General features: G+C 36.6%; 1 long non-coding RNA gene across 1 annotated transcript; it reads right to left on the reverse strand.

The window, feature by feature from the left end:
- Positions 1–8,935: 8,935 nt before the first annotated feature.
- Positions 8,936–27,534, reverse strand: LOC140000792 (uncharacterized). The gene is made up of 4 exons (XR_011806002.1): positions 25,334–27,534; positions 23,713–23,884; positions 15,578–15,788; positions 8,936–13,703 (listed from the first exon to the last, which is right to left on the reverse strand). It is a non-coding gene; the product is annotated as an uncharacterized lncRNA (long non-coding RNA).
- Positions 27,535–27,938: the final 404 nt, after the last annotated feature.

Genomic DNA, 27,938 nt, shown 5'->3' on the forward strand with positions numbered 1-27,938 from the left:
AATTTTATAAATTAAACCACTGAGGAGTTGGTATTTCAAGCTACAGCCACAAGGTAGCAGAATAACTTTAATTTGAACCATTTATATGATGCAATGGATGTAAGAACAGATCATAAAAGCATATACATACATAAAAAAGAAAACAGCAGAGATAGCTGTCTCCTCCCAACCTTTAAAAAACAGCCCCCAGACATTCCTTAATGACATAAATGGTAACATTCAGCTGTGCCTGGAAGTTCAATGATGGGAAAATCTGAGAAATGTGGAACACAATCTCATTAAAGAGAAAGACTTAAAATTTATATTTCACAACTCATGAACCAGAACATAGAAAACTATTTGTTTTCCCTCTTTAAACTCTTCAGAAGGAAACAAAAACTTGGGAACTGAGTATAATTATCTAACAATTCTGTTCTAGACTTTGAAAATGTACTAGCTGCCTTTCTGTCTGTACTTGTGCAATGTATTGCATAGTGAAAAATAATTCAATTTAACAATTTTTTTCTCTGTTTTTGTTTGTATTCTTTAGTTGGTATTCTACTTAATGTAGAATTGTACTTCAAGGCTATGCTTCCAAAAGGAGTTAAGTTTTGAGGCAATTCAGATCTTAGGTGAAAGGAATCACCTTCTGTAAGTGTTTAGAGACAGACTTTAGCCCACACACAGAACATATCAAAATCTTTCACTTTAATGGACAGAGAACAGTTCTACAAGAGATCTATTAAAATCATAACATTTGATACAGAAACCTGAACTTTCAACTTGTAAATACTTTAAATATTTTCTTTCCATATTTTAATAGTTTCTTGGAATCTTCCCTAGTTCCCATGATCTGGAAATGACCAGGCAATTTGTTTCAGTCTGCTACCACTGTGCACAGTGTCACACAATTCACCCTTAGGTGAATATCTCACCTACAGGAAGGAAGAATTGCTGGGATTTGTTAGTGATTATTTCTTATCTGCATCTTCTGGACACAGACAGATGGGCCTATCCAAACTGATCCTCATGGTGATCGTATTTTATATTTATTACATATATCATAAAAATCTCTGCATGTTATTTCATGATGATGGCAAACAAAGACATGGGAAGCAAATCAAGGGTAACGGAATGAATCTTATGTGAGAATAGCTCAAAGAAAAGTAATAAAATTCTTTGTCTAATACTAATTAAGCCTGCTGGCAGATTTTCATGAAAAGGTCACTATTGAGTATGTTTTTTCCATATTTGTTTTCAATATAACCTATCTCATGTCTGATGGCTGAATGCAAAAAATATATATATGTCAGCAAAATGTCATTTTCACTTTGTAAAGAATTACCTACAATTGCATGAAAATGCTGATGATTTTGTAGCCATAAGCCTCACACAGGAAATGGGAGGTTTCTTTTCTTAAAAAAGTCAAAAGTTTCTTTCAATTTTATATAATTAAATCATTGCTTCTTGATGTGGTTTTCCTTGGACACATGAATTGCTTTTGACGAACTGTTTATATGGAAGAATGAATTAAGTGTCATTTTTCTATTTTTCTTTTTCCTTTTTCTTCTTCCTTTTTTTTTTTTTCTTGGGGGGGGAGGATGAGGAGGAAGGTATGGGGGAAGATTCAACATTGTAGATTCCTTAATTCAAACCTATGAGTCCTGATATATGGCAAAATGTCACTGATATGCCAGAAAGCAGAAAAACACCACTCTTTTGCACCTCTAATTACAGTAAGCTAAAATTAACACTTGAACTTAAATTTAAACATAGGTAAATATATAAAAATTTTCATCCCATTCCATGTTGCTGAATTACTCTTGCACAGGTAGAAACACTCTTCAAAAACCTCAGAAGGCCCTTGAAAAGGTTTGTCTACTCATTTATTTTACTGATGTTATCGCTTCTTTACAGAAAATCAGATATTTAAGCTTAATCAAGGCTGGCCAACAAAAGAGGAGAAAGTTAGAAATCGTTCTTTTATTGCCTGTTTGGCAGGGAAGAGAGATGAAGTGGTGAAGTGTTACACTAAGCAGTCTAGGAAATGGGGAAATAACTTCTGATTAAATGCAGATGCTGAACTAAAAGTGGCTGCTAATCACACCCACTGGATTCTGCTTTAAAGAGGAAAAGAGTAAAGACATGACCTTCTTCCACTCACCATTTACTTTACTGCCACATAATTCTTCATGCAAAAATACTACAGCGAAATAACTTCAGTCTTCTACAAATGTTTCTACACTTGAGCAGAGGACGATACATATGTGTATATATATATATATATATATATATGTAGGAAGAGAATAAATCAATAAATCACAAACAGAGAAATTAGGATCATGAAGCCGCAGAGCCCTAGTAGTCATTAAAGATGAATAACTGAAAAGAAAAGGAATCCATTTACACATTCAGAATGCAGCACAATCTTTACGATAAAATATATTTCTAAGAGATCAATGTAATGTTAATGTTCAGAGTAAAATATAAAGTTTTCTGCTAATATGACCTTTTTATTTTGTGATGATCATAGATCGTTTTGTGATCAACATTGTTCCAAGACCAACCAAAATCAAATTGATTTAAAGGAGTTTGGTCCAGGCTTTAAAAAAACAACATTCTTTTTTCTTCTAAGTTTAAAATAATAAAATTCAATTTTGTTATGTTTTTGTTTTTGTTAAAAAAAAAAAAAGACAAATGAGCTTTTCTAGAATTTCTTCTTGTATATACCAACTGAACAAGTACACATTGCTCAAATACAAGTTGCTGCTTTGAAATGCTCATAAATCAAAGAGTTCTCACCCCATAATGCATGGCACTGTTTATCATATCAAGGCAGAAAAATTGCTGAAGGGGTTATGGGATGCTATCAGAAAGGCATCCAAAATGATATATCACTGACCACATGTTTTGTGTTTGGAAAACATTCAGTGTACTATAGATGAAGGGGCTACATATTTAGAATCCAGTCCTGCAATTTAATCTGCATGGGTGGACCCTTCTATCTGCATTGATTTTCACTGTAAGACACTTGGGGTTTGTCCATGTGGATTTCATTTTAGAGTGGAGAAATGTTTTCTTTTAGAAAAACACAAATTGTGTCACCAAAATTTTATAGTGCTTCAATTTAAAATGCCCCAATAAAGACACATGGTATTCAGAGAACTGTGATAACCTTCTCTGGGCAAATAAAGCCACTACTAGCCTAAGCATTTGAATTCCTATATGAAAACCTTGTTTGTAAATACCTTCAGTCTAAGCTCTCCAGCTAACTAAACTATGGCTCATAGGAAGGCAGGCAGTGATACAATAATAACACTGTTCTTTGATGGAATATTGTATGAGAAGAAAATGGGGGGACTATGTGTATTTGTGGTACATACTTCTTTTTCAAGTAAGGAATCCTTTATATATTTACATGAAACATGTAATATATGGTAGATTAAAATTATATACTATATTCAGTAAAACACTTTGATTCACTTTGATTCTTAAAAATAAGAACACAAGAAGGCCATCCAGAAGAGATGAAGAGACCAAAAGTCTGTCAAGCCCAGTGCCTGGTATCCAGTGGGGATGACAGGGCAGATGCCTTACTGTAAGTAAGAACAGGGAAAGTTTATACATTGTCTCACCCTAAAATCTTTCAGCCCTCAAATACTTCTTGAGCTACAAATGGTTTCTGCATCTTTAAAAATCTTCAGTGAATTTCTCTTCCATTAAATTTACCAAGCTCCCTCTTGAACCTACACAGATTTTTACAACCCACAACATCCTTTAGCAGGGAGTTGCAATGGTCAGATACCTATAGCATGCGGAACTACCTCCTTTTTTTTAAAACTGATTCCAGAGGGTTTTCACTTAATACTCTCTCCCCTATTCCATCATCCCCCCTGCACCCTTGGTCTACAGCATGGTGAAAACAGAATTAATAATACATAGCATAGCTGCAGCACAACATCTTATTACGCGCATCAGTTATTGTATTATGGATTAAATGGTCTCATTTTTCAGAGATAGAAACCAAGATAGCTAAAGTTTATACCATTGTAAAGAAATAAACAGTACAATTGCCCTTAACCTTCTCTGTTTTTTAATCTATTAATACACAGCAATTTTCTAAAGCTTATAATGAAGAAATGGCATATACTGTTTGTTAGAATCACAGAATTGTAGGGGTTAGAAGGGACCTCAAGAGATCATTGGGTCCAACCCCCCTGCCAAAGCAGGTAAAGCATGTGTTAGGAAAGATTAGGAAACCTCCTGACTCCTCTTTGTTTATTCCAAAAAAATGTGAACAAAAATGCTATTCTGTGAATTCATTCTGCAAAAGTACAGCAATTCTGTAAATTTTACTTCTCCACCTCAATTATTCTTAGGAACAGTTCCGTATGAAATAGAAGTTTGAACATTATTTATTAATGTTAGTGTTGCCTCCTGTGGCGAGTGGTAAAATGTCCAAGCCAAAAATTACTGAGTATGATAGCCACTGCAGAGTCAGGATCCTGCAAACAGTAGGATGCTGAGTTGAAATACACCAGTTCAGGATCTATGACCATCTTATTTTTATTTTCATTTCTGCATAACTTTGTGTTGCTATTTGCATCAATATTTTTCTATTATTGTTGCACAACAAATAACGGTAGTGGGATCATTTCAACTACGAAATGTGTTGAAAATATACATTTCCTAATGTCTAGAAATACTCTCCATTGTTTTGAAGGCCACCAAATCCAGATATTTTCTATTTCAAATAATAGCTTAACTATATATGTGGGAAGATGATAGCATTATATACAAGAATTGAGGAGGAAGGCACAGAAAGGAAATAATTTGTCGCACCTCACCAGTGAAATGACTCTCACTGTTTAACTATAGTAAAATTGCCCATCTAGAATGATAGAAATCAACCTTCATTAAAGTCTGTCAAAGTGCTATTTTGTACTCCAGCAAGACATGAATTGAGGATAATTTTCTTCTGCATTGATCCTATTCTACTTTCTTCATCCAGTTTTGGTCTCTTTTTCCTATGTGTTGCTCATCAGTGGCTAATTAAACCAGGTAGACTTATCCAGTTCAGAAATCTCTTGTTTGATATGATGTTTTTCCAGCTGAAACTGTTTCATCTGGCAGTTGCAGGAAACATAATTTAAAAAGCAGCAAAGATGAGTTAGTCTGTTAGAGAGATTACAGGATACCTTCTTACATGGATCTTACTCCAACTACCATTTGAAGCCAATGGGAACCTTGAAAATAACTTCATCTGGAGTTGCATTTTTCTCTCAAGCAAACCATCAGCTTGGGAATCAGTGCTTAAATATAGACTTCATGATGGGAAGAACGTCTCTGAACCTGAAATCTGACCAAATTCTCTGCAAAGGCAGAAGCGGACAATTCTCAACAGTCTGTAAAGGACCTCTTTTATGAGACAGAATTACTGTCATTCAGAATCTTTTGTATATCTTGTACTGTATATTAGTCAATGTTGCTATTTTTGCATTAGTATGTACCTACTTTCACAATTAGATTTTTGTGTTGTCCTATGCCAAACCTACTAAAGCTAATGAAAAAATTGAGTTCTCCCCAAAACTCCTATTTTTCATTTTACTATATTTTGAATTACAAAATACTGCTTTATTTTGAACTACTCTAAACTAAATGGAAGTAAGAAAGAACATAATAGTTGTAAATAATTTATTAGCTGCAACTATAATTCATTGTAATAAATATTGATATATATTAGATATTGATATCTCAACTTTCCAGATAGAGAAACTAAGGCATAAATGGAGGATTTCCCATTACTTAACAATAACTTGTTGTTATAACCCTGAGACTCATGAACACCCACTGTGTTATTTATCTTGGTCAGTGCAGCCTTCCAGATGTACAGTCTGCTGATTAAACTTCAGAGATTAGTTGTTATCTTAATCTTCACTGTAGATCTTCTAAAATATTAAATGAAGCCAGTGTTTCATTCCCTGTTTCTTTCAGAATGGTTTTGCCTATTTTACATCTGCGAAAACATTCCTTATCTTTCCTGCTGCTTATTTGGAAGATCTGGAATGGATATGTATGTCTTGACATTTTCACAGGCTTCAGACATTCTAATTTCCTGATCATCATCGTTGGCAAGTTCTTCTTTTTCTTCAGTATTTCATCTTCTTCCCTTGGGAAATGAGTATTTTTGCTGTCTGTTCTTATAATCTTTTGGGAGTCCGCAGTTAAATAAAATTTTGATAAGTCTAGCTATGTATACTTCTTTCTGTCAGTGAATCACATTCTAGCCTCTGTTATCTCTCTTAGCTACTCTATTCCTTCTGTAAATGATGAGAGTTTTGTTTAGTTGGGAACTTATTTCTTAAATGCCTTTCATTTCTGATTGCATTACAACTGTCTGTGCTCATCATCTTCTATATTTGTTGCTTCATATTTATATCCAGCATGCTTTTTTTTACTTCATTACTTTTTTTTATTTTTTTAACTGACTGTAGCTGTTGCTCTTTCCTTTGCAGTACACTAATCGTTAGTAACAATGTACAATCTCAGTGGCACCTACGAATTGTAATATGTTTGCTTTTATCATGTCTCTTTTATTACTTCACCCAGTCTTCTTCCATAACTCATCACACTGAAATTCTACAGTTTTATTAGCCCTAAATGTAACACAGATAGATGAATAACCTCTGCTTTAAGACTGCCCAATCACTGCCTCTCCAAACAATCATGTTATTCAAATAAGGGATCACCTCAGCCTCAAGCCAATTTGACCCTTGGATAATGTTAGACTGGTCAACGAGGTTGGCCTTGGAAAAAACTGAGAGCAATTTGTCTCCATACAAATATAGAAATCATTCTGGTTTAAGATTTCTATTTTTCTTTGTATTAGTAAACACATTTCTGTGTCTATGATCGCCTATTCTAAAGATTCAGTTGACCCTGGACAGATGGAAAATTCATGGTAGGGGAGCAAAACCCTTTGAAGTATGTCTTCCCCAGCTGTTTCATCAAGCAAGCAAGAACAGACTCTACATGGTACACCGCAGGGCCAGTACACAAACTCTATATATTTCTTGTCTAATACCTCATGGTGGGAATCAGCAAGAGACTAGATGCATCCTGGAGTACTTCACCGTACTGTCATCATTGTGACATGTACAGTACACCTTCCATACAATGAGGCTGGCTGGATTCTTTCCTTCCTATATTTTGGCAACCTTTGCCATAAACACACTTTTAACAAGGCTTCCTTCTCAAAAAAAAAAATAATAATAATAATAATAAAATGCTGAAAGTACTGTAATACTCTCTCTGATAATCTTCACAAATCTACTTGGGAAAGTAACAGACATTCCTGTAGGGCTGTACATCACTTAAGAGTACTCAGCACACTCAGCAGAAAAACAGCTGGCCTTTGAGTTAGCTATTACTGGTCAGAAAAGAGAATCCTATAATCCTAAAATGGCTTGGGTTGGAAGGAACCTTAAAGATCATCTAATTCCATCCTCAAAGTTAAATTATCTGAAAAATGTCTACTCAGTGATTGGTTGTAGCACATAATAAAATTAAAAAATAAATAAATAACACAAGCAAACAGAATAGAAACATGGTTAGAAAAGAAATGGAAAGAAATTAAGAATAAAACAGAAGCACCATTATGCCACCAAATGAACCCATATTGAATCCATACAGAGGAAATATTACTCATTATTTGTTTTAGTTGTATTATTCTTGAACTGAATGTCTTTGACGGCCAGAGTTACACATACCATCAGTCTGATGCAGAATATCAACTCTGTCATTACCATTCTCTTCTATAGTTAATATTCCCCACAGAAATGCTTGATCAAATCTCAGATACATTCTTTCGGAGGAGGAAGTTTGAAAACTACACTTTAATATACATGTGCCACCAAATCAAATATGGTTTTGAATCTTGAAAAATAGTTCTCTGTGTAACACAGCTCATATTTGTTTAGTATGCTTCAGCTATCACTAGTAGTTTGTGGTCTGTATATCTTTTACATTTAGTTGCTGAATGTGCTTTTTCAGATTACAATGCTGTAAAACACAATCGGTTTGATTTCTTTTCAATACCAGGTTACAGTAATAATGTTTTGAATCTTTTTTGTTTTTCCCACTTCTTGCTTTGCAAATGTCTTTGTCTGTTTTTCCTTTTATAAATAATCTCCATTATTAATTTAGCTATGCTAGTTTTTTAATTGATTACCATGTCCTCCTAAATTATTTATTTAATTTCAGTGTCTTCTTTTGACAGCCAGACATCTTAAATATTTCCAAAGATTGATTCTGTTAACTGCCTAACATACTCTACTTTGATTGTTCTTCCTTCAATACTCCTCTCTTTCTTTTTTTTCTTTCTTCATAGATCTCTATGTTTCATTATTTAATGTAAGTTCCTTTCTGTCAGCCATTTGATTACTTTAGACAATTTTTCCTTCCTGTGTTCACTCTTTGTTTATATTACTCTTTTGTGTAAGTAAGTTCATCAGAGTATTTGCACTGATTCTGGTTATCATTTCATTAATTACAACAAACACAATTTTCATTTACCTGTTTCCCTTAAAATAATTGAAGCAATTTCTGGACTTCATGTCTGCGAAGTTGTCATGAAGTTGACTGTGACAGAATCAGAGAATTGTAGGGGTCAGAAGGGACCTCAAGAGATCATCATGTCCAACACCCTGCCAAAGCAGATTCCCTAAAGAAGGTTGCCCAGGTAGGCGTCGAGATAGGATAAAAAAATACCGGGAAATCCTTTCAGTGCAGCTGTTTTAATTTACTCATGTTGGTAATAGCATTCATTTCATTAAAAACAAATAATAACAAATTAAAATATTTACTGTCTTCTCAATTAAACATATAGCAATTCAATAACTTCTGAAATTTCTGACACGTGTAGTATTTTGTTATTGTTTGGTGCTATTGGGGGACTTCTTTCATAATAGAATTATGTGTTTGATTATTTCTGAGGCTTCTTCCCAGGGATGATCTTTAGTACAAATGTTTGCTAGATACCTCTATGGTATCCATCGATCACTCTAATCACTCTGGGATCACTCTAATGTCAGTCTACAGCTGATATCCATAAGAATTTGTTGAGTCTCCTTGCAGGAAGGCAAATCTTGCCTCCCCCTCCCCCCTTGGAATGACTAAGAAGAACCCTCTAACAGGGTTTGCAGAGATTTCCTTCCCCATTACACTGCACTGTAGGTTTTCCTGTAGAAAGGGTACTCAGACTCCCTTCTCTCTGCCTTTAGTCACACTATCAATAACAGTAGCAGAAAGTTGATGAAATGGCTCAGTGTAGGGAATGACTGCTTAGTTTTCTGCCCTGTTTCAGTATTCCCTGCACAATGTTGAATTTATTTTTCCAAGATGCACAATACATGGACAAGCATGATCATATAAGCATAGTTTTCCCACAAGACGTTCAACTGGTGTTTCCAAAAGAACCAAAACACATCCTTTCAACTTCTGCTTTGCTTGATTGGTGCTGAATTCTTTCATTTACAGCCTCTAAAATCTCAATTGCAATGCAGAGTCTTGAACAAAAATAAATTTGAATCGCACATGAGCTGCTATCAGGACTTGGAAAGGTAAGAGGTGACCATATGGCAGCTGCAAACTAGACTTATTCTTCTGACCAGTAACTCAAGAAGACTGACACCCCACAACTCCAGGTTCACGAGGCTCCCAGTGTTTTTATCTAGAGTTCCAGTATACCATACACAAATGTTAACAAAGCTTCCAAGCCCCTTTTAAATTTGTGTAGATTGAGACTTACTACTACAGCAATGTTGTGTATTTATCTTCCATCACCCTCCCTTTGAAATCCATCCACAAGTTTAGGGCTCCACAAGGTCTCAGAGCTTTGCTTTCTGGTAAAGTTGCTAACATAAACACTAAGATCATTAGCTTCATGCACAGAAGATCAAGCTCTAAATTCCTTTAATTTTTATTCTTTTTTCCTTAAAATGGCACTGAAAGTATAACATTCTGGAGTAAGAAGAACTCTTCTGAAGCTAATTTCATTTTCATCGTGCATTTTTCCCTCTCTTTTTTAGCTTGATCCCAGCCTCTACTATAGTGGCTGATGTGCTGTCGAGGATCGATGAGGTCTCACATAGCCAGTGGTTCCAAATTATCACAATGAAAAAGTCCATATTAGTTTTTAAGCCACATTCATTGCCACAATTCTGAAGTTCACAAAGAATGGCTACACCAGTTAAAATCTTATTTTAAAGTCTGTAAGACATACTATAAGGAACAGTCTTTCTTGTGCTTTCATATCTTGAAGTAATCACTTTATAGTGCTTGCAGAGTTATTTGAAGAACAGTCTCAGGGCATCATCTTTTGATGCATTACAAGAATAAAATATATGTTTAGTTTGTGAAGTAATACTATTTCTTAGGTTTAGCAGTGTCACACAATCTAAACTTAATGGACTCACAACAAATCTTCATTTGCCAGGTGCAGTTTGTAAAGAATCTTATGAAAATGAAAGCTGATTTCACTGGAGTCTTGATTATTAAGATGTGCATGAAGTTTCCTCCAGTAACAAGTATGTGCAACACAGTGACATCTCCACTGAGAAAATAGTTGAGCCAGTTGGAGGCATGTCCTCACTTGCAGAGGTCAGCCAATGTGAAGTGTAACAGCTATTATTTTGGGCTTTCAAAGACTGGGAAGCCTGTACAGTGTTTTTTCCCTTCTCTCCCTAGAGAAAGGATAAATACCAAATGGGCCCAGCTGAGATTTATAAAGTGAACAGCTAGAGATGAGGAATAAACCATCTCAGATCAGCAGTCACCACAAATTTTTGCTTGAAGACTAATTTCAGGACACCTCTTCATGTGGGACTGCTTTGCTTTCCTCCTTCCCCCACAGGAATATCCCCCTATGTGATTGTTTGTGGTCTCTTGACCTACATTTGATTTCTTTATCTACTTTTTTATTTCCTTCTTTCTTTCCTCCCTTCTTTTTCTCTCTTATTTCCTTCCTTCCTTCCTTCCTTCCTTCCTTCCTTCCTTCCTTCCTTCCTTCCTTCCTTCCTTCCTTCCTTCCTTCCTTCCTTTTTCTTTCTTTCTTTCTTTCTTTCTTTCTTTCTTTCTTTCTTTCTTTCTTTCTTTCTTTCTTTCTTTCTTTCTTTCTTTCTTTCTTTCTTTCTTTCTTTCTTTCTTTCTTTCTTTCTTTCTTTCTTTCTTTCTTTCTCTTTCTTTCTTTTTCTTTCTTTCTTTTTCTTTCTTTCTTTCTTTCTTTTTCTCTTTCTTTCTCTCTCTCTCTCTCTTTCTCTCTTTCTCTCTTTCTCTCTCTCTTTCTTTCTCTCTGTTTCTCTCTTTCTCTCTTTCTCTCTCTCTTTCTCTCACCCTTTCTCTCTCTCTTTCTCTCTCTTTCTCTCTTTCTCTCTCTTTCTCTCTTCCTCTTTCTCTCTCTCTCTCTTTCTTTCTCTCTTTCTCTCTCTCTCTTTCTCTCTCTTTCTCTCACTTTCTCTCTCTCTTTCTCTCTTTCTCTCTCTTTCTCTCACTCTTTCTCTCTCTTTCTCTCTTTCTCTCTCTTTCTCTCACTCTTTCTCTCTCTCTTTCTCTCTTTCTCTCTCTTTCTCTCTTTCTCTCTCTTTCTCTCTTTTTCTCTCTTTCTCTCTTTTTCATTTTCTCTCTTTCCCTCTCTCTTTCCTTCCTTCCTTCCTTCCTTCCTTCCTTCCTTCCTTCCTTCCTTCCTTCCTTCCTTTTTTAATCTGAGAAGTAGTCTTAAATTCCTTTTATGTCTCCATTTCAGCCTCACTTGGAGAGATTTTCTAGCTGTTACGCTGAATTAACACTTCTCCTACCCTAGTCAAGCCCAGAACCTGAATTCAGTCTTGGTCTGGGTACCTGTGACTGCTCTCAAGCTCTACTTTCTATGCACTTTGGAACACAAGATGTATCTTCTTATTTTCACACTATACTTAATCCCCAGATCCTCTGAGCCTTCAAGTGCTCCTCTCTTGATTACACAAATCTTGAAGTGTGTCATTGAGGCTGGGCATTTTTTCTATCCACTTACTGTTACACAAAAGTGTTACAGTGGATGATCTTGAATCATCATTTTGGCATGGCTTGATGCAGATACTCTCATAATGCTTGCAGCAGTAGTTTAATATGGAGATACTATTTTAGTTGTAAATTTGCTTGTAAGCTCAGTTAAATGGCTGCAATGTTGAATCAGGTTTGCAGGCAGGGTGAAGAGCTTTTGTGATTTTAAGTTGGGTGAACAATTCAGACACAAAGCATCCATTTTTGTGTCGTTATTTATAGAACCACAAAATCATAGAATCACTGAGGTTGGAAAAGACCTCCAAGATCATCAGGTCCAACCATCCCACTACCACCAATATCACCCACTAAACCATGTCCCTAAGCCACGTCCAAGCTTTCCTTAAACACCCTCAGGGACAGTGACTTCACAACTTCCCTGGGCAACCCATTCCAATCCCTGACTACTCTTTCTGAGAAGAAATATCTCCTAGCTTCTAACTTGAACCTCCCCTGGTGCAACTTGAGGCCATTCCCTCTAGTCCTAATGCTAGTTATCTGTGAGAAGAGGCTGATCCTCTGCTCCCCACTCCTTCCTTTCAGGTAGTTTTAGAGTGCAATAAGGTCTCCCCTGAGCCTCCTCTTCTCCAGACTAAACAATTCCACTTCCCTCAGCCACTCCTCATCAGACTTGTGTTCCAGGCCCTTCACCAGCTTCATAGCCCTTCTCTGGACATGTTCAATGGCCTCAATCTCCTTCTTGTAGTGAGGGGCCCAAAACTGAACACAGTACTCAAGGTGTGGCCTCAGCAGAGCAGAATACAAGGAGATGATTACCTCCCTGGTCCTGCTGGCTACACTATTCCTGGTACAAGCCAGGATGCTGTTGACCTTCTTGGCCACCTGGGCACATTGCTATCTCGTGTTCAGGTGAGCATCCAAACCAAAAACCTCTAAGATCATCTGGTCCAACCATCTCCCTACCACCAATGTCACCTACTAAACCATGTCCCTATGGACCATGTTCAACCTTTCCTTAGACACCCCCTGGGACGTTGATGCCACCACTTCCCTGGGCAACCATTCCAATGACTGATTACTCTTTCTGAGAAGAAATGTCTCTGAATTTCTAACCTGAAAATATATATTCAGTCTAAGAGAATAAATACGTTACTGAGTTTAGGCTGATTCCAATGTTCTTGTTCAGCTGTTTCCACATGGCTCCAACTTGGAGTTTGACTTGCAGCACAACTTTGTTTTGTCCAATAAGTTTGTAGGTATTGAAATAAAGGATCTTTTTAAGGTCTGAACTTCAGACTTTTCTCTGTCACATGACTAAGATGAAGCAGAGGAAAATATATTTCAAAGAAGGCATTTCCACAAGAAAGAGAGAATATTCATGTTTCAGCCTACAGTGGAAAGCTCTTGTATGACATGAACAATATTATTTATTCAGTAGAAGTAACATTAAGCTTATGTGTCAATGCTGTGCTGAATGCAGACCTTAATCTCTTAGCTCCTGAAGATAAGCTTTCAACAAGAAGACCACAACGATAGAGGTAAACTGAGGTTTAACTGCTACTTACCAATGACATGGGGTTTCTACACTATGTCACAACCACACTGCTATTTCATTCCACTTCTTTGGTTTTGCCCCACAGGCTATTCAGTGACTTTTTTTCTGTGACCTGGAAGGCAGTGCATAAAAGATATTTCTTCTGGGAATGTCATCACGTGAAAGAAGCTGATGTTATTACTATTAGCACAGACAGCTTCCAAAGGAACAGGAAAGAAAGATAGCTCAGAAAGATAGCCAAATTTGCCACCACCATCCCTGAAACTGTTTGGCGTGTTGAGAAAAATGGCATGCACTTTTCAAAGGCAAAGAGACTCTTGTACAGTAGCAGCAAATTTCTCCTTGCCTAGTGAGTGCACAGGTAGTCGTTATGAGCTAAATACTCAAAATAGCTTCATAAAAACAATTACACAGTTATTGTTACCAAGTGAGTTCATGGATTTCAATGAAGAAGAATGAAAAAACCTCACTCAAATGCAAGCTCAATCATTTTTTATTACAAAAAGCACCGTCAGGAAGAACGTAATTTATATTCATAAGTATTTTTTACCTGTCATTCCTTCAGCTTGATAGATGTCAGAATACTACATTTTTAGTAGACTTGCAATTGCTGGAGAACTTAAATACACCCTGTGATTATATGCTGCAAGGCCGACAGCTTAAATGCCAAATAGCCATTGCAATGCTCCTGGCAAAGCTGTTCTGCCTTTGTGGCAGAAATTCAGGTGCTTGTCTTCAGCTGCAATTATTGTTTGATGTTTGGAATAATCTTTGGTTGCTCCTTTTCCCTCCCTCTCTCCTTCCTTTTCTGTCCTTTAAGGCCTATTGATACAGTTGAAACACTGCATAAATTATCATTTCTGCCAGGAAGGAATATAGGTTTCCTACTACATATTTGATGTTATGGAATTGCTGATCCCTTTTCTGTTAAGAAAGTGCATTACTAAGTTTCCAAAGTAATAATCTTTTTAAAATATTGAAGAAGTACTTGCAGTTAGTACATAAAAAAGAGTGAAATCAATGTTTAATTCACTAGCAGGGCACCTTAATATTTACCATTAACAAAGTGACTAGAAATAAAATATTGCAGAATTTTATCCTGATTAAATGTATATTATAGACAAACTAAAAGTGGCAAGTGTTTTCTTCATACAACTTCTGACAATTATTCCAAATAAAATATACAGAAAAATAACTATTATTTATTGTTCATAAGCAAAATAAGAACCAGTAGATGACAAAATAAGCATCTGTATTATCTATATCTGGTTTTGGAGATATTGGGTGGATCCTTATACCTGAAGAAACAAACAATCTGCCTTTGATTTTTAACTTAATTCCTTGGAAATACATGAATTAATTTCTGAGCTAACAAGAACTGACATGCCATTTCAACATGATCAGAAATGTCAACTTCAGTGCTGCTGGACAGGCTGTTTTGTCCTGCAGACATATATATACCAAGCCACACCACATACATGGATGTCAGAGCTATTCGACAGGCCCCATTCAGATATGTACTAACCACATAAATTCTGCTCAAAATCTTGTGTGCTTCCTTGGAAGTTTGTATCCCAAGCTAACTTACTAAAACCTTAGCAAAACATGCTAAGCAAACATGCTTAGCAAAAAAATCTGTATAAATTACCTAAAGCACTTTGCTTTATGGCGTTAACCACGATCAGGAAAAAACATGTAATCAGAAACTTTTACTGCTCACCCGTCTGACAGCAGGGTATAGAACGTTTTACTGCTCCTTCGAGCACCCATACCTGGTACATAGTGATTTCTTAAGTCTATGCAAAACACAGTAAATTGAATACCATCTTGATTTCTCTGCTAATTCTGACTACCAGTAATGACTATTACTTTGGAAAAGCTGGAGTAAGAAGCAGTGCTTTATAGACAGTCTTTGAAATACTGTTTTGGACATAAAGCAGAGACTAATAATGTTAACACTTCAAAAGTTTTAAGGTCCAGTCATACCTTAATAGTCAAGAAGATGTGTACACACTCAATCAGCAATATTCTGGAAGTTTTCTGTATGCTATTCCGATCCAGGTAGTGTTCATAACAGATGGGACACTGTCATGGTTTCAGTGGAAAACCAGTCTGATCGAGCATGATGGTTCCCACATCCATTTTTCAGGCTTATAGAAATAAGCCAAGAATAAAAAGTGTAGAAGTATCTGGGAATCTATACAAATACAAGCACAAGTTTATATACTATGACAAACCAGAACCCCTTCTAACATTTCAAAAGTAATTAATTGCATTAGTATCATTTTTCTTGCCTTGGATTCAGGCGTGGAATACAGGAAGCAGATGGAATCTATGAATACTAAGATACTTTTTGAGAAATTAAAAAAAATACATTCAAAAAATGAATGACAATGGTCTAACATTGGCATTGAAACAGCAAGAAACATTTTTGGTTAAATTTTAAAAGCTTTATTCAAACTAAAGCTTGTTTAAACTGATGTTAGTATGAATAACAACTACTGCAGTGCCTTTCAGACATATTCAGTAGTTACACTGAATATTTCTATGACACTGTTTGTTCTATTCCATGTTCAAGGCTCATAGTAAATAGCTAACATAAAGTTGAGAGATCCAACTGTCATTTCCTGTCTTGATATTTTTAAGATAGAATGATGAGCATTAATCCTGAATATGTTAATTATTTGAACTAACTAACTAACTAAATAAATAAATCATGTCAACTTTTAGTACCTGGACATTCTTTACCAAGCTGGCTTCTGCACTTTCTAATTTGAAAAGCCTACTGCAGCCCATGGCTTGCATTAGCAGCTCAGCACTTAGGAGGTTAGGAAGTCAAATATCTAAGTCATATTTTGTAGGAAAATACAGAATCCAAAGGACACTGCCCTCACAACCAATGTGAGGAGAACATCGATATAAAAACATTTAAAGGTAAAAAGAAAGTTTTACTGTTCTTCTATGTAGTTTTGGATCTGTTTTTTCTTTGCATTCTCAGCCTCAGGAAATGAAACTTGAATTCATATCTCAGTGCGTTTTTGCATGCAAGGCACATAACGTGCTTGCAAATGGAGCACTGAAATTATTTGAAAACAAGGGCAGAATAGAAAGTTATCAAAGTTGATATATACAGATTTAAATATACCTACAACTAAGGTGCTAGGACAGACCCCAGTTCCCCCAGTGCTATTCCAGGGTAATGCAATGTCAGTGGTTCTGCAGTTTGGTTTTTTTTTGGCTTAGTTTTTTAAATCTATAACCCAATAAGTCTCTTGCAACAGGTAAAGAGGAAGCACAGACTATTCTTAACTACAGTCAGTTTCCCCAATGTAAAGCATGGAAGAAAACCTATTAAGAATAAGCATAATTCTGAACATTCTTTTCTGCTGTTGATTGTAGAGGAAGCCATTTCCTAAAACAAATGTACATCATTCCACACAAATTGACTAAGCACTGTGATGCCTGTTAGTGCAGTACCACTGCAGTACCACTAGTACACATTTAGACTGTGTACTATTTGCTGCCAATACAGACTTCTGAGAATCTCAGTGCTACAGTACTATCAGTTAGTATCAGTTAGGCTTCTAAGAAAGAATGTTAATAGTATTAATGATGGACAAAATTATTCTGTTTCCCTAGAATATGAATCATAGACAAAAATAAATAAACAAACAAACAAATAAATAAATAAATAAAAACAACCAATAATAATTTGTTCAATTTCTGTACTTCATGGAAGAGTTTCCTCAGATTTTTCTTACTATACATTCCTCTACTAGTGATTAAATGATAAATCTTCAAAGAATCCCTGTTTTCGGGCTACAAAAGTCAAAAATTAATTACTCTGGAATTCCTACAGCATTAGATTTGAGCAAAAATGAACATCGCAAGAACAGTCTTATGTGCTAGGAAGTAACTAATTTCTCATTGAAACAGCATAAAACATGGCTCATTTAACAGAGTTCTTTAGTGATTGTTAGAATCACCTTTCCTTTTGTTTGTTGGGTCCTGTTTCTAGCTTCCCAGTTCCTCCCATCCCTGAACAGGAAATACAGAGTTATCGTATGTAGCTAACTTTTCTATTTCTAGTGTCCTGATTCTTTAAAACTGATACAAAGTAATAGAGGCAAATTGAACTAAATGTCTGTTGCAAAACTCTTCTTCTATACTATTGATTTTTGAGGTGAGGTCTATAAATTATATTGTAGATCTACTTACAAAAATGTGATATGCTTTTAGGGGCTAGAGATTTTGTTGTTGTTTCTGTTTTGTTCTGTGGTGTATTTTTTCATTTGTTTGTCTTTTAAGAATAGTCAGAGAATTATTTGTAATATAATGTGCAGAATTAAAGAGGTCAAGAAAAGTTTCTAAAATACATACCATGTTGCTTGCTAAATTCAAGCTAAATGAAAAGAGGCCATAAGTCTAAATTGTTGTTGAATAAACACAAAGATTCTAGTCTCAGTATCAACAAGACAGAAAAAATCTGACTTGAAAAAGATTTCAAAAAGGGAAAGGGAAAGGGAAAAGAGAAAGGTGACAAATTTTGCTATCAGCTCTTGACAGCTACCTTTAGAACCTCTGCAATAGTTGACAATATAAGTATCAGCACCTCTCCAAGATGCAACCAGACTCAGATATGGTAGGATAGGAAGTGCTCTGCTATTATCTTTGACCAGAAGAAATAAGAAGTTAAACACTGAAGGCTACGCTACCTTTCTATTTATCATATTATACATATTATAGATATTATAGATATTATACATCTGGTCCTCCACTATCCTGTTCAGGCCAGCCCAATTCAAAAGACCTGTGTGCACTCCCAGTCAAATTCACCAAGAAGGGATGTGTCCCACCCCTACACCATGTTTTTAAGACATTCAGACAAGATATATGATAAATTCACAATACTTCTGCTACATAAGGAGAATCAAGCCCACAGTTTCTGCTTCCTGAAGAATGCTGTCCTTCTGAATCTTCAGACAATCTCATAATTCACAGACTGTACAAAGGGTTTTCCTATACACTCTATCTGAAAGTGCTCTTCTTGTGTTGTTTTTCTGGAAGAACTTGTGGAGATTTTTTTTTCTTTCCTGAAGAAAACATTCATTCTAACTTTCATAAAAGCACTGAAAGCTACATGCTTTAGTTTGTAAAATTCTTCTGACCTCTCAAAAACTGAGGTCAGCAAATGCAAGGAAGCTACTGACAGTTTCTTATAGAAGACAGATGGCATGCTGTTGGCAAATATAGGTTGAAAGGGTAAGGGTTTAGTTTACAGCAAAAAGGGCCAGTTTCAAACAGACTGGGTGTTCTTCCTCAAAGATATAAGAAAATGTTTTGAGTCCCCATCCAGATACTCCCTATTCACCAATACTGTATCTTTAAAAAGAAACGTATCAACTCTTCAAGCACTGTCTGAAGCAGGACAAATTAACATGGAATAAAACATAACACCAACCTATTAATTCAAGTAACCTGAACAGTCAGCTGATTCTTTTTCTTGTATTTGAATGGCAATGACCAACAATTTGGACAAATTGTCTGACTGTGAGATAAACAGGTCCATGCTATAATGGGTAATGAACTGGTTTAACAGTGGAGCTCTAAAGATTGTAGTGAATGGGCCCTAAATATGATCAGAAGGCTGCAGCACCTCTCCTAAGAAGACAGGTTAAGAGAGCTGGCTGGAGAAGAGAAAGCTCCAGGAAGACCTCATTGCAGCTTTTCAGGACGTAAAGGGGACTTATAAAAAAGATGGAGAGTTACTTTTTACATGGGCAGATAGAGATAGGACCACTGGGGACAATTTTAAACTAAAAATGGGGAGGTTTATAGTAGATGTTAGGATTACATTCTTTACTCAGAGGGTGGTGAGGCACTGGCACAGGTTGCCCAGGGTTGTGGATACCCCAACCCCGGAGGTATTCAACGTCAGGTTGGATGCGGCTGTGGGCAACCTGGTCTGGAGGAAAAGGAGGTTAGAACAAGATGATTTTTAAAGTCCTTTCCAACCAGGTCATTCTATCACTCTATGATAAGTCAGCAGAACAGTTGTATTATAAAATAGAAGGAAAAATAGATGAAAGGGACCTGCAGGTTGATAGCATGTGAGCCAGCAGCGTGCCCTGGCACACAAGGGGGACAAACTGCATTTTGGAGTGTATTAACCACAGCATAGCCAGCCAGTCAGAAAGGAGATCCTCACAGTGTATTTGGTGCTGGTGCGGCCTCACCTTGAATATTGTGTGCAGCTCTAGTCTCCATAATATAATAAGGATGACAAGATCTTTGAAAGCATCCAGAGAATAGCAACAGAGCTGGTAACAGTCCTGGAAGGCATGTCCTGTGAGGAGAGGCTGAAGACACTTGGGTTGTCCAGTCTGGAGAAAAGGAGACTCAGAGGCAGCCTCATTGCTCGCTGCAACTTTCTGAGGAGGGCATGTGGAGAGGGAAGTGCTGGTCTCTGCTCCCTGGGAACTGATTTCAGGGTATGTGGGAACTGCATCAGGGGAGGGAGGTTCAGACTGGACATTAGGAACACTTTATTTACCATGAGAGTGGTCAAACACTGGAACAGTCTTCCTAGAGAGGTGGTTGATGCCTGTCAGTGTTCAAGGGGCATTTGGACAATGTCCTTACCAATATGCTTTAACTTTTGGTTAGTTCTGAACTGGCCAAGCAGTTGGACTAGATGGTCTTTTAAATAGCCAATAGTTCCAGATGAATTATTCCATTCTATTTCTTAGCTAATACTTCTCTTCTGTTGCTTGTCATGCTGATCTTCACTCAAAGTTCATTACAGGTGACTAGCATAATTCTAAATTTACATAGTACACATTTCTTCTTATTTCATAGCATTATTTTTCTCAGTCCTTCCTTCCCTTGCCATTTTTAAAATGTGAGCAAATAGTCTTTGGATCCATCATGGTGAAACATTCAGACTTTGCATTAATTTGATTATCTTTTCAGAATCCAGATAATACTGAGCAGCTGTGACCATATACACATTATGCTGTACATTCATTTCAGAAAGTGATGGGGATACTAAATATATTTTCTTGCTTATTCTTTTTGGTGTGCAAAGCTGACCACATGTGGCAAAGTTACTCACATTTATTTTGGAATGGTTCATTGTCTCAAATTGCAGATCATGAATAAATGTTAGCAGAAAGTCTAATATTTGCATGTCAAAATAATAAATTTCAATAAATTAATTAAAATAACACCAAAGCTCAGACATGAGATTTTGAAATTGGAAGTACTTGTCAAAGTTATTTTAATGTATGAGTCATTTCTGCATGTTCATCATAGCTGAAACTCACAACATTGGAATAGAATAATGTGAAGTTTGGGAACTTTCATAGGCTAGGATTTTATACAAGATTTTTCTTCACAGTATTCTAGCTTCTAAGTGTTTCATCATTTAGCAAAAAAATTGATCAGTTTCATCTCTTGGATGATATGGACATATGATCTATATTATCTGTTGTAATGTATTAAGAAGTGCACCACTTTACCATGTGGTTTACTGTTCATAAACAAAACAAATGGGAAGTCAGACGGACAGCCTTGAGCCTCAGTGACACAATGTTTTTAAGCTGTGGCAACACAACTTTGCCATAAACATCAATGGGGAAGAGACTATATGAAGGACTAATTTTATTCACTACTGAAATGCAGCAGTCTCTGTTTTCAGCAGTTTTGCAACAGCACAGAAACTCTGTACTACTGCTACCTTTTTTTTTTTCTTTAATGCATTTATCTTGAGTAAAAGAAAAGTTTTGTGTTATCTGTTTTCAGTATATACTCTCATCTATGGTTAATATCCAATAAATATATTTTATATTAAATATATTTTAAGTTCATTTGCTTTACTGTTTAGGCTAGAGAAACATGTAACAGGAATGAGGAGATGTTGCTGAAGCTTTTTCATATATTTTAAAATGTCTTATTTAATAGTTGAGTATACAGTTCTACAGATTATTGTGATAATTCTAGGTCTTTTAAATTTTTATGTTTCTTATAGCATTGTAACTTTAAAACACCTATTCTGCCCGAGTTTCATTATCTCACTTTCTCTTCTACCCTGTTCCTAGGCTAGTTTAGATGAAGCCTTTATTATTCTGCTCCTTATCTATTCATCTGTTTTAATAGTTTAATATTTGAATGACTTTATCCACTAGAAACCAAATAATGGCTTTTTTTATCACTGGTATATTTCTTAAAGACAGAGATTTTGTATATCCCCCCCCCAAAAAAAGTTTTCTGTCAATATTTCTGACAATATTGAGTGTCCAGCTGCTTAAAAGGCTTCACGCTGTAGTTGATGAATAGCCTCTGACCACCCTCATGTTTCTCCTTTTTTCATTCTCTGTAGGATGCAAATGGTTGCCTTCTTCAGAAAGACCATTAGTGTTCCAATATCTGTATCAGTCCCACAGTAAGTGAAATGAACACTAAATCTTACTTTCCAATACTTTCATAGAATCATAAAGGTTGGAAAAGACCTCCAAGATCATCTGGTCCAACCATCCCACTACCACCAGTATCACGCACTAAACCATGTCCCTAAGCCACGTCCAAGCTTTCCTTAAACACCCTCAGGGACAGTGACTTCACAACTTCCCCGGGAAACCCATTCCAATCCCTGACTACTCTTTCTGAGAAGAAATGTCTCCTAGCTTCTAACTTGAACCTCCTCTGGCACAACTTGAGGCTATTCCCTCTAGTCCTAATGCTAGTTATCTCTGAGAAGAGGCCAACCCCCAGCTCTCCGCACCTTCATTGTAGAGAACAATAAGGTCTCCCCTGAGCCTCTTCTCCAGACTAAACAACCCCACTTTCCACAGCCACTCCTCATAGGACTTATGTTCCAGGCCCTTCATCAGCTTCGTAGCCCTTCTCTGGACACGTTCCAAGGCCTCGATGTCCTTTTTGTAGTGAGGGGCCCAAAACTGAACACACTACTATTTTGTTCAGCTTGCCACAGCACACACAGAAGCAGACAACACCTAGAGCAAGCTCTCTGATAACTGATGTTAATCAAGATGAGGATGTCCCTCAACTTCTACATTAAAATAGTTCTGCAGTTGCCTTATGCAATCACATTCAGATCTGACCCAGAAATGTCTGCTTCTAAGGAAGGTATTTTGAAGAACAGATTGGTTCTGACTGCTATTCATTACAGTGATTCTGGCTATAGACATTTAAGTAAGCAGTCTTTACTAGTGCAGAGAAATAAATATCTTCCATTGAACATTAAAACCCTTCTTATTTATTTTTTTTTTCTTTTTTTAGATTTGAGGTATGGCAATAGTGTTTCTAAGTTCTGACTTTCTTGTCTTGCAATCTCCAGTCAATGGAAGCACATGAAAAAAAAATCATAGCATTTCCTGCAGCCTATGACTTGTTACTGAATCCAAGCTCTAGTGTTTTGCTGTTTCAAACATGGCAGTGCTCTATCCGGAACAAGTCAGTCTCATGTTCAGCAATGTTGAATTTTTGTACAAGTAGCTGGAAAGTGTCCAGGAGGTTCTGGAGGTGGGTGGGAGCCTGGAATATGACAGTGACAGTTTTAGCAGGTTAGAATATTTCAGTAGAGGTCAGGGTAAAGATAAGAGATAGAAATGCTTGGGGGAGCCCATGTTTGCTCAGGATATTGTTAAGAGACAGTAGGATTTCAGAATGTCTCCCTAGAAGAATGGAGACAAGTGAACAGGAGTTCCAGAGAACAAGCAGTCTTTGTTAGGGATTTCAGAGAATATTTCAGGCACATGTAGTTTCATTTGCCTATGCCTCATTTTTTCCCTCAGAGAGACAAAAAGTTGAGTTACCTAATACAGTAATATGAGTGATAATGCAATGAAACTAATGTTGGCATTTAAAAATTTTCCTGAACACTTTTAAAACAGATATTTCATACTGGTAATGAACATTTAGTTTCTTGCAAGTGAGCCTAGCAACTCCTAGATGTTAGAACCGAGGCTAAAGAAAAAATAAGCTGTGTGTAAGAATGAACACAACTGAGTAATTTAAAAAATAAATAAATAAAGTTTATAAAAGGCAACTTGCCAGCTAGCAACCAAAATAAGGGTTAATACAACCCAGCAGGTACTCACAGTTATATTTCATTCCTCTCCTAAGTTGCAGGTTTGATCCAACAGCGGATCATGAAGCGAATGAAGGGAGTGCAGATTCCTAGATGTCAGAAATCAGACCCGCAATATAGTTCTGTGTGTTGTTGTTGTTGTTTTGTTTGTTTGTTTTGGTTTGTTTTGTTTTCTGGGAATCCTACTGACAATAGAGAGATAAAAGGAAATACAAAAAGTAAAATAAGTTCAGCTTTTGTGCTAGCTTACCTGGAGACATTCTCAAATTTTCAGAGAAAAACTGGAGAGTGTCAAACCCTCAGAGGCCATCTATCAATACAGCCCCCATTAATCTCACTGATTATTAAAATTGTCTAAGAATCTAGCCTGAGACCACCTAGATGAGTCAAAAATATTTCACATGCTACAGAAACTATTGTCATTCTAACAGTAACGAATAATAGAGTAATTTTTTTCAACTTATTTAATGGAGCTTTGTCCACGAACTCTCTGCTTCATTGGTATCTACATTTTAAATGATGTTATGTGTCATTACACTTAAGTAGAGTATATGTGTTTTAAAACGGTTAAGAATAGATAGATACATACTTCTATTTTCAAAAAAAGCCCAGAGTTTAGTACTAAATCTTGCCATTCCAGCTTAAGCTAGAAAACTATTATCAGCAGCAATGGTTCTGCTGCTCAGGTTAAAAGATATTGTCATTGTGACAGATTACAGCACTTTTTATATTTCTCCTGGTACACAATCCACACACTTTTTTGGTTTGTTTGTTTTGCTGCATCTCATTTGCAGGGTCTCTGTGTTCTAAAGCTTCTGTGAGTCCACTGTTCTATGGAACAAAATTTGCTTAGGATTCTAAAATAAAAGCCTATTTCTACATACATATATATGGAGAGAGAGAGAGAGAGAGAGAGAATGTTTACAATAAAAAATAAAATAAAATAAAATAAAATCTCACCTTAACCCACTTCCCCACCTTCTTTCCACATCACACTCAAAAGAAATTGCGAAAAAGAAAAAAAAAAAAAAAAAAAAAGAAAGAAACAAAACAAAATGTGAGATGGGCAAGATGTGACCAGATGCATATGGAATCTCTCCAGAATTTGGGATGGCCCCCCAGATCCCTTCTTATTCCTCTGCTCTTCATACTTCTGCATATTTACATTGTACAGCATGCCCATCTCTTCCCCTTCCTGACCCAAGCATGCCCTGTGGATCACAGGGTCATTGCCAACCCAGTTGGTCTCTGGTTCAGAAAGCCTTACTTTTATTTTGCTTTTGCCTGACTTGTGGATTTTCCATTTTGCAAAACTATCTCTACAGGGAAACATGCTTGGCCATGTTCACTAAATCTTCAGCTATCTATTGTCCTAAGGCATTCATGCTAGATAAGGCAATTAGAAATACTGATTTTTATAAGCAGATGCAATAGCCTCATCAGTTCATAGTAGACTTACACAGTGAGGCAGTTCTTAATATCTCTGTTTCACAACATCAAACAGAAACTCCCGACAGACTTTTTAAGCTGTGACAAATTACTTTAAGCTAAAGGACAAGGCAGAACCACAATCCATCTCTGAGATGACGGAGAGATGAGCAGGGCACAGACAGCATTTCTAACACCCTTACCTGGAAGTATGGCCACAGTTCTTGCCATGCTAGATGGACTTCACCCAAAGGAAAGGAACTTGGTCTCCACCACTGTTGGCACAATGCATCTCCTTAGGCTTGGTACATGCATAGGTCCTGGTGGGATACAAAACACTCTCCTCTGTTCAGAGTGGTATTTTCTTGACAGATTCTCAGTCACATTTGGCAAAGGACAGAGGTAGAATAGCTTTACATTTTTAGTTTCTGTTAGAGCTAGCTAAATTAGAATCAGTCAGTTTGTCCTTTAGTTCCCAATCTGTTTCCTCGGGAGCTAAATCCTAGATTTATGACTCTTCTGGTTAAAATGTCTCTCTGTTCTTTTAAGAACATTATGTGGAGCTGTGTATGCAGGCCTGAAAAGTTTTACATTGCTATAAGAAATGGATTGGGAAAGACAGGAATTATTACATTGTTTCAAGTTACTGCACAGCTTTGGGAAGCAAATATAAATGCATATTACACATTTCTTGATTTAGTACTCACCAAAGATGATGCTGCCTGCCCCTGCAGTTCATATCAGAAACATCCTCAATTACATACTCCACCATTCCAGCTGCTGCTGTGATATTTATGACAGTATTTGACCAGAAATAAAATTGTTTTCTCTGTCAGTGTCTGACCAGAAATAAAACTGAGTGTTAAAGCAGCAAGTAGCATCATCAATGAAACAAACCCCTCTCTCTTTCTGACTCTCCCTCTCTGTCATATACACACACAAGCAAATAAATCACTCAGAATAAGCACAGAGGAATGAGCACGCTGCATTACAAGGTTGTAGCATACAGAGAACTCCAGAAAGCTTACTTTCTCTGTTCTTCTTCCAGCAACCAATTTTTAAATATAGAGTTTCCTGCTGTTCTGTGGTACACACCCCTCAGTTAGCTCACAGTGAAGTTGGCTGAAGCAATGCTCAGACAATTGCTGTACAAGTTCTGCCCATTAGTAGATCACTTGTCAATACAAACTTGATCAGGACTGCAGTTAGCAAAATCAACCAGTTGGATCTCTTGGAGGAGTTACCATCCCTGCTGATTCCTTCTTGTTGACAGTGGTTGCAGCAAGGAGTAGAGCTGAAGATTCAGAACTGAACACATTCCAAAGGAAATACCCATTTCCATTATTTCATCCTTCACTCTCTAGCTCAGTGTATCTTCATCAGGAGTAGCAGACTTTTGCCCAGCTCTTGTACCTGCAACAGGCATGGTCCTGGTGGAATTGGAACAGTCTTTAACAGAGGAAGACCTACTCATATTCCACGTCCACATATTACATTTGGCCTGTCTATATCTGACATAGGATTCTCCACAATATGCACTCTGGTATTCCTTGACTTGGTCAGGTTTTAGGCTGGCAGGATCAGAAATCACGCTTCAGAAGTGGCTGTATGCAAGGAATCTAGAAAGAAGATAATTTGTTTGACCATCCTCAAGGTCCTGTAGACCCTTCCTGTATAACCTTCACATGCTATATTGCTACCCACAGTTGTCATCTCTAAACCTAAAAGCAAAGCTGAACAAAGCAATCCTAAGAGCAAAGGCTACAAAAGATACTCTCATTCTATTTTCCCTCAGTATTCCCAGCAAAAGAAAACTAGTCTCAGACCACAATTATCCCACATTCCTCTGTTGTTGCACTGTGTTGTCCTTCTCCAGATGTAGCTGTCCCTTATGGCACAAGGGCTCTCTTTTGAACCCAGGGTATTCATTACTGACTTTGGCGTTCTTCCCAACACAGGGTCTTCATTGATTTAGACCCCTAACAACTGTAAGCTACACTCTTTCAGCTAGACCACAAAATGACATGTTTCTCAAGATACCTTTTCAGGTGCACTTGCCCACACTGAATTATATCTCCTAGCCTCCCTGAATCCAGATATGATCATGAAAACATTTGAGCAATGCAACTTTATATTCCACATTGTAATGGAACTCAGACTTAAGCTTCAATCAAGCAATAATTTTCTTTTGTCTGCACTGTTTAATCTAGCTGTTTGTTAATGGGATGTTTGTTAATGTCCAAACAGAAGTGGTGGTTTGAGGTAAGGTATCAAAGAAACAGTTATGGGGTGAGGAAAAGTCCAGTTTTCATACGTACTCACATATTAAAACAGGACATGAACCTAAGCCAATCTATAAAAGCATAACACTTTAAAAAGAGATTTATTACAGTATTTGGCTACAGCTTCACTTCTTCATCCTTCATAAGCCCCTCTATGCAATATACTGCCAATGAATTAATATTTAATACCTAACTTACTAACTTAATACCTAAGTAAGTCATAAATATAAATTTCAGTGAGAGATAATTTCACTTTAGTTTTATAGCAACCTCAAGAAAAGAGCTAAGATTCACATTGCTTACAATGTTGTCCTCAGCCTTAAATACAGATATAATTTTTTGGAGTGAAGTTAATAGAAATAAAGTCCCATTTTAAATTGTTTTCTTTCTTTTGGATGAAAGCAACAATATATGAAAGCCATTGTAGCAAACACACAAAATATCAATATGGAAATGTGAAAAATCTGGTATAAATTCCAAAAATTTTAAAATGATAGGTTGTTTCAATAATATGAAATTAATCATT

This window comes from Anas platyrhynchos, chromosome Z (assembly GCF_047663525.1).
Source record: "Anas platyrhynchos isolate ZD024472 breed Pekin duck chromosome Z, IASCAAS_PekinDuck_T2T, whole genome shotgun sequence".
NCBI classification, from domain to species: domain Eukaryota; kingdom Metazoa; phylum Chordata; class Aves; order Anseriformes; family Anatidae; genus Anas; species Anas platyrhynchos.